Consider the following 6,538-nt stretch of genomic DNA (forward strand, 5'->3'; position numbering starts at 1 on the left):
GTCCCCCTCTTTCCCCCCCTTATATATGGTACCCCTCTTCCCTCCCCCCCCCTTATAGATGGTCCCCCTCTTCCCCCCCTTATAGATGGTCCCCTCTCCCTTATAGATGGTCCCCCTCTCCTCCCCCTTATAGATGGTCCCCCTCTCCCCCCCCTTATAGATGGTCCCCCTCTTCCCCCCCTCCCTTATAGATGGTCCCCCTCTTTCCCCCCTCCCTTATAGATGGTCCCCCTCTCCCCCCCTTATAGATGGTCCCCCTCTCCCCCCCCTTATAGATGGTCCCCCTCTTTCCCCCCCCCTTATAGATGGTCCCCCTCTTCCCCCCCTTATAGATGGTCCCCCTCTACCCCCTTCCTTATAGATGGTCCCCCCCTTATAGATGGTCCCCCTCTTTCCCCCCTCCCTTATAGATGGTCCCCTCCCCCCCCCTTATAGATGGTCCCCCTCTTCCCTCTCCCCCTCCCTTATAGATGGTCCCCCTCTTCCCTCTCCCCCCTCCCTTATAGATGGTCCCCCCCCCTGCACAGCAGATAAAACAAAAACAGCACATAACTCACCTACCCTCCGTTCCCCCGTTGAGCCTCTCTGGTCTGGTCCCGGCTGATGTGCGGTTGCTGGGGGTGTCCCGTCCTATCCCCGGCAGCGCGCGCATCAGAGAGCTCCCCGTGCGCCTGTGGCTGTGACTTCCGATGCACGGGGAGCTCTCTGATGCGCGCTGCCGGGGACAGGACGGGACACCCCCGGCAGCCGCACATCAGCCGGGGGACTAAGGCTGCATTCCCACGTTCCGTGATCCTGATGTATCACGGACGTGGAATGCCGGTACCGGAGACCCCCGTGCCCGGACAACATCTGTAATTAGATGCTGTGAGCGGGGGAGACTGTATTCATAAGCGCCGCGCTGTAATAACAGCACTGCGCGGATGATTCATTACAGCGCGGCGCTTATGAATACAGTCTCCCCCGCTCCCAGCATATAATTACAGATGCTGTCCGGGCACGGGGGTCTCCGGTACATGGTACAATCAGTGGCGGATTATAATGTGGGCGGCTGCCTGAACCGCCCATATTATAATCTGCCACTGAATGTCGCCCCCATGAAGACAGCTGGTGGCGCCGCCTGAGGCAGACGACTCAGGTCGCCTCATCATTGCGGCGCCAGTGACTGTAGAACTACATCTCCCAGCATGACATGTGGTAATATGCAGGACTACATCTCCCAGCATGGTGTATAGAGTAGGCTGTAGAACTACATCTCCTAGCATGGTGTGTGGTAATATGCAGGACTACATCACATAATGGGAGTTGTAGTTCTGCAACAGATAAGATGATGACACGCTACACAAGGGGGACATGGTGGGACGGTACACAAAGGGGAGACAATGACATGGTACACTAGTGGCCATGTGGGCACATGTGATGTACATGGAATGTATGTTGGCATACTAGATCATATTGAAAGCACTTGTATTGTAAAGATGTGTGAAGGGAACCTTAAAGGACAACTCCAGCCAAAAGTATTTTTTAATATGTTATTTCTTATGGAAAGTTAGACAAATTCCTAATGTACATTAATTATGGGAAATGCACATATAGGGCTATTTCCCTTAATTTAGTAGATCATGTAGTGTTGAAATTCTCTCAAAATTTGTGATGTCACGAATCAGTTGTAATTCCTATGGAGTGTCCAGCAGGGGGCACACTATATATAGAATTCAATTGACTCCTATATATAGTGTGCCCCTGCTGGACACTCTATGGAATCAATGGCTGTCTATGTAAAACATCTGTTTGCACACATATACACTGTACTACTCCCCCATCATCTACTCATAGTATGAGCAGAGGATGGGGGAGTAGTACCAGGGCCATCCCCGTCACCAATCCGCTCCCCCCCCCCCCCAGCTGCCGCCACATATGCTCTGTACTACTCCCTTATCATCTGATCATAGTATGAGCAGATGATGGGGAAGTGGTACCAGGGCTATCCCCATCACTGCTGCCAATGCTGAGCCTGCCTCTGAAGTTCACCTGATCCTGGAGCAGCATTCCGGAGCTCCGGATCACTATTCCCACTGCGGCCTTCTTCCTCCATTAGACCAGGACCTAAATTACAGCAGGGGACCCACCCAGACCCCCTGCGTCGCCGCTGATGCCTGCCCCTGCTGTCACTCAATGCATACCCCCAAAGGCCGCAGCTGTGGCGTGCCGGACCAGTCTGCTGCTGTAATTGAGGCCCCGGTCTCAGGTAGGAAGTAGGCCTAAGACCAGGGCCTTCTTCATCCCTGAGACCGGGGCCTCAATTACAGCAAGGTGACACCTGCCAAGGAGACACTAAAGCTGGCAGGACTACTCCCACCCATGTGCATGACTACAGAAAGGGGGCAAAGCTAAGAACTTAATTTAACCCTTTAAGACTTACACAAGACTTACTTTAATCATTAGAATCAATGGAGCCACGTCACAAAGAGGAGGGGATACCGCCACAAAGCTCTGAAGCAGACCGGTGCTTAGGAAAAGACCAGCGCAGAGTGCCGGAACTGGGCGTTGTTTCAAAAAAAGGTCCATGCCATGGGCATCCCAGCGCTGATCAATTATCGTAATTTGCTTTAAGCTGAAGCTATATATACATGTAGTTGTAATTTTTTTCCGTTTTGCAGCCTAATTTGAATATATTCTTTGAAATGTCTGTATGGATAAAATGCTCACAAAACCTCTTGGGTCAAAATTGGGTCTTTAGGGCATAGTTTTTACGTTTTCACACCTCAGTAAACCCAGAATGGTGCCTAAAAAAACACCCTAATTAAAAAAGTCACAAAATTCACAATTTTTCAAGCAGCGCTAGGGGGCCACATATGGGATATTTTTAAAACTGCAGAATCAGGGTAATAAAAATTTAGTTATTATCTGTTGTGTTAGGGTACGTTCACACTTACCGGATCCACAGCGGATTTTCTGTTGCGGATCCGCAGCAGATTTCATTTAAATAACTGAACACAGCATCAGATCTGCACCATCAAATCTGCTGCGGATCTGCTGCAGATCTGCTGCGGATCCTGTAGGTGTGAACGCACCCTTACAGGAGAAAATGGTTAAAACTTGAAGGGGTATTACGGCCAGCCCCATTCAAAAAGTTTAAAAAATGCTGCATACTTACCTCCATTCCTCCCTTACTCTTTTCCTGTACTTTTTCGCTTGGTTCGCTCCTCCAGTCCCGTTGTCTTGTTTCTGGCCGCTTCTCTTCATGCAGCCTTATGTCCTCCTTTGTGAAACACTGCTGAACTGGTAATAAGGTACAATTACAAAGTAATGTAACTTTTTATTAATTGTTATAAATCGTACCAATCCAGAGTACCCCTTTAAAATTTGCAAAAAGAAAATCATAAATGTCATTTTTCCTGTAAACCACCTCAAGGGCTCCTAAATTTTTTACTTTTTGCCATCTCTGGCCCCCTCGCAGTCACTGATTTATACCCCTTCGTCAGGGCCGATTCTGGGGTCTCTGCTGCCTGAGGCAAACCTCAGGCGGCCGCCCCCTAATTGACGGCCAGCATACCGCCACGCCCCCCCCCAAACTTCATAACACCACCCGCACCGCATCAAACCACAACCCCCCCCCCCCGGTGGCCCCGCGCGACCCAATCGCCCCATCACGTCCCCCACCGACCCCGGGCACTCAACACAGCCTAGAGGTCAAAGACAGCTGCAGGGTGACGTGATGTGGAGAGAGCAGAGAGCGCGGGCGGCGGGACAGGTGAGCGGCTGCTGTCATTTTTGTTAAGTGAAACCCCCCCATATGTTGGAGGTGCCTTCAAGCAATAGGCGCAATTTATCATATTTTTTGGACTTGCCCAGTTGTTAAAGACTACTGGATAGCCTTTTGTAGTAATTTTTCTATTATTTTTTTGCAACCTATTCCCTGTAGTTTGTTTGTTGAACCTAACCCCTAAAACCTTTAGTAAAAAGCCCACTAAACCTCTATTGAATCTATTGACTGCGGCTAAGACTCTGATTGCTCGACACTGGAAGCAACAGCCCTCTCTCCCTTTACAGATTTAGTGGCGAGAATTAGGAAATACGTTCTCTGAAGTACCTCACGACAAGGTTTTGTGTGTTAAGAGACCACCTGTGTTCTATTCTCTTCCCTTGTCCCCTAAGTGATGCAGAACTGTTTGAACATTTGTTTTTTTTGCATTCTTATCATCGGATTTTTTGGAATGGTTTTTGGAATGTGTTATCTCTCTGTTTGGATTGCTTTTTTTTACTTGATTTTCTAGATTTCTGTGATATGGGCTTTATCTGCATTATTCGCACTTGTCTATTGCTGTATTATTTGTCTTTCTGTATTGTTTTCATAAAAAAATATTTTCTTAAATTCTAATAAAAATACAACAAGCTGGCAGGTGAGCGCACACTCACCTATGAAAGCTGCATCAGGTCCTGCTGCTTGGGTGAATTAGAAGAGCTCTTTAGTGCCACAATTGACAGCTGCAAGACTTGTTGAGCTCCTGACTATTAGCTATCCACTAGTTACAGCTTGGGAACTGATCCACAATCAGTATATGCCACTCTTCCTTTTCTTATAAATATATCATTGTTAGTCTGTAACAGACATGTAGGAAGCTTCATGATGCACAGACATTAGAAAAGTGAAGAATCACTGCCCCTGCTGGATAATATTAGAACTGCGCTCAGACAAGAGGCAACAACATCTAAAGCAGAATGCAATCTGACACATTTATAAAAAAAAAACCTTTTGCAGACACATTTACTGACTGTACATCAAATACAAAAAATGGGTATATGTTATTTGATGTGTACAAAAGTTGCATGAACTTACACTTAGCACATTAAGCCAAATCCCAAATGAGGTTGAATATGAAGATAGCATGCATAAATGGACAGCTGCTGAATGTATACTGCACACTTTCTTACTTTATGTTCCTATCCATATTTGTGCCAAAAACTGTTCATTTGTGTCCATTTGTATAAATATGTTCCAATATTTAGTAGATAAATAGTGTCGCGCTAGATATGTGTAGAACTGAGCCAGGACCTCTTTATAAGGGTGCATTCACATGTACTGAGTTTCACAGCAAATCCGCTGTGATACTCTGTACCATTACAGTCTATGGCCCTGCATTCTCACAGAGGATTTTCATTTCTCTATGAGAATTATCTGACGACCTTGGTTAACTATTTAACTGCTGTAGGGTTAAAAAATAATAAACAGCCAATGCTTACCTGCCTACGATCCGGTGGTGGGACAGCTCATTGATTGGCTGAGTGGGCTGTCATTGAGCCAGGATTCAGAGACGTCAGGGGATCGCAGTTTATTGTTTATTTGTTGTTTATTTTATTTTTTGTTTGTTGTTTATCTGTTTCTTTTTTAACCCCCACAGCATTTAAAAAGTTAACCATGGCCGTCACTACCTTCTTGCAGTGGAATGAAAAGCCGCAGTGAGAATACATGGCCATAGACCCGGGAATGGCAGCAGATTTGCTGCGAGACTCGCAGCATAAAATTCGCTGCAAACTTGTTATGTGTGAACGCACCCATAAGTGTGCATGTACTAGGCCTTGCATATTTTAATGGACATCATTGCAGATATAACTTTATTATTTTAACCATTTTTATTTTAACTATTATATGGCACTGTTATTTGGTGCTATCTTTAGCAGGCAGGTACACAGCCCAGGCTTTCACCCTCCTCTCCTGCACATAGGACTAGAGAGGCCCTGTCTCCCTTTCTGTGTTCTGACCTGTTCTAGCTGTTACTAAAGACAGAATTCCCATAATAACAGTTAGTGGACAGCAGATTCCAGATACCTAATGGCCAATACATTATTGATGTTTTTCTGACGTAAGGAGTTATTTTTGGTGAATCAAGAGATTTACAAATATGTTTGAGAGCACATAGTGAGGGATGGAGGGAAGTTGTTAAAAATGACAGAGACCATCAAAGAGGTTTTCTGACCAAAACAGACTGATAAGCAATGCACTAATTGGTGGGGTGCTTACTTCTGGTACCTGAGCCAATCATCTGTTTGGTGCCCATACTACACAGTGACCGAAGTTTGTCTCCATTCAGTCGGAAATAATGGAGACCTGTAATTGCAGTTCAGCTCTCATTCACTTCCTGCAGTGTTGGACTGGGGTACCCTGAGCCCACCAGGGAATTTAATTCTAGGGGCCCGCCCTACATACACCAAATATAACCAGCATCAAACCTTTCACATTACTCTAGCTACTTTGCACAGAGCTGTGTATGTGATGATGCTAGCTCACTGCTAGTAACTTGTCAGTCAATCTATGCAAACAGCACAGTGTGCCACTGAACTAACAAATCTCAGGCATGCAGGGGGGTGCGGGAACATAATAACAAAAGTATACTTACCTATTCCCGTTCCCTCGTAGTGCTTCTTTAAAGATATCTGATAGATGCCGGCCTCCTGCAGATCCTCCAGCTGCAAAGTCACATACTCAGCCGATGGATCACCCACTCAGCCAATCAGTGACTGGGACAGGACACCACTG

Source organism: Dendropsophus ebraccatus, chromosome 10, assembly GCF_027789765.1.
Source record: "Dendropsophus ebraccatus isolate aDenEbr1 chromosome 10, aDenEbr1.pat, whole genome shotgun sequence".
Classification (NCBI taxonomy): Eukaryota; Metazoa; Chordata; class Amphibia; order Anura; family Hylidae; genus Dendropsophus; species Dendropsophus ebraccatus.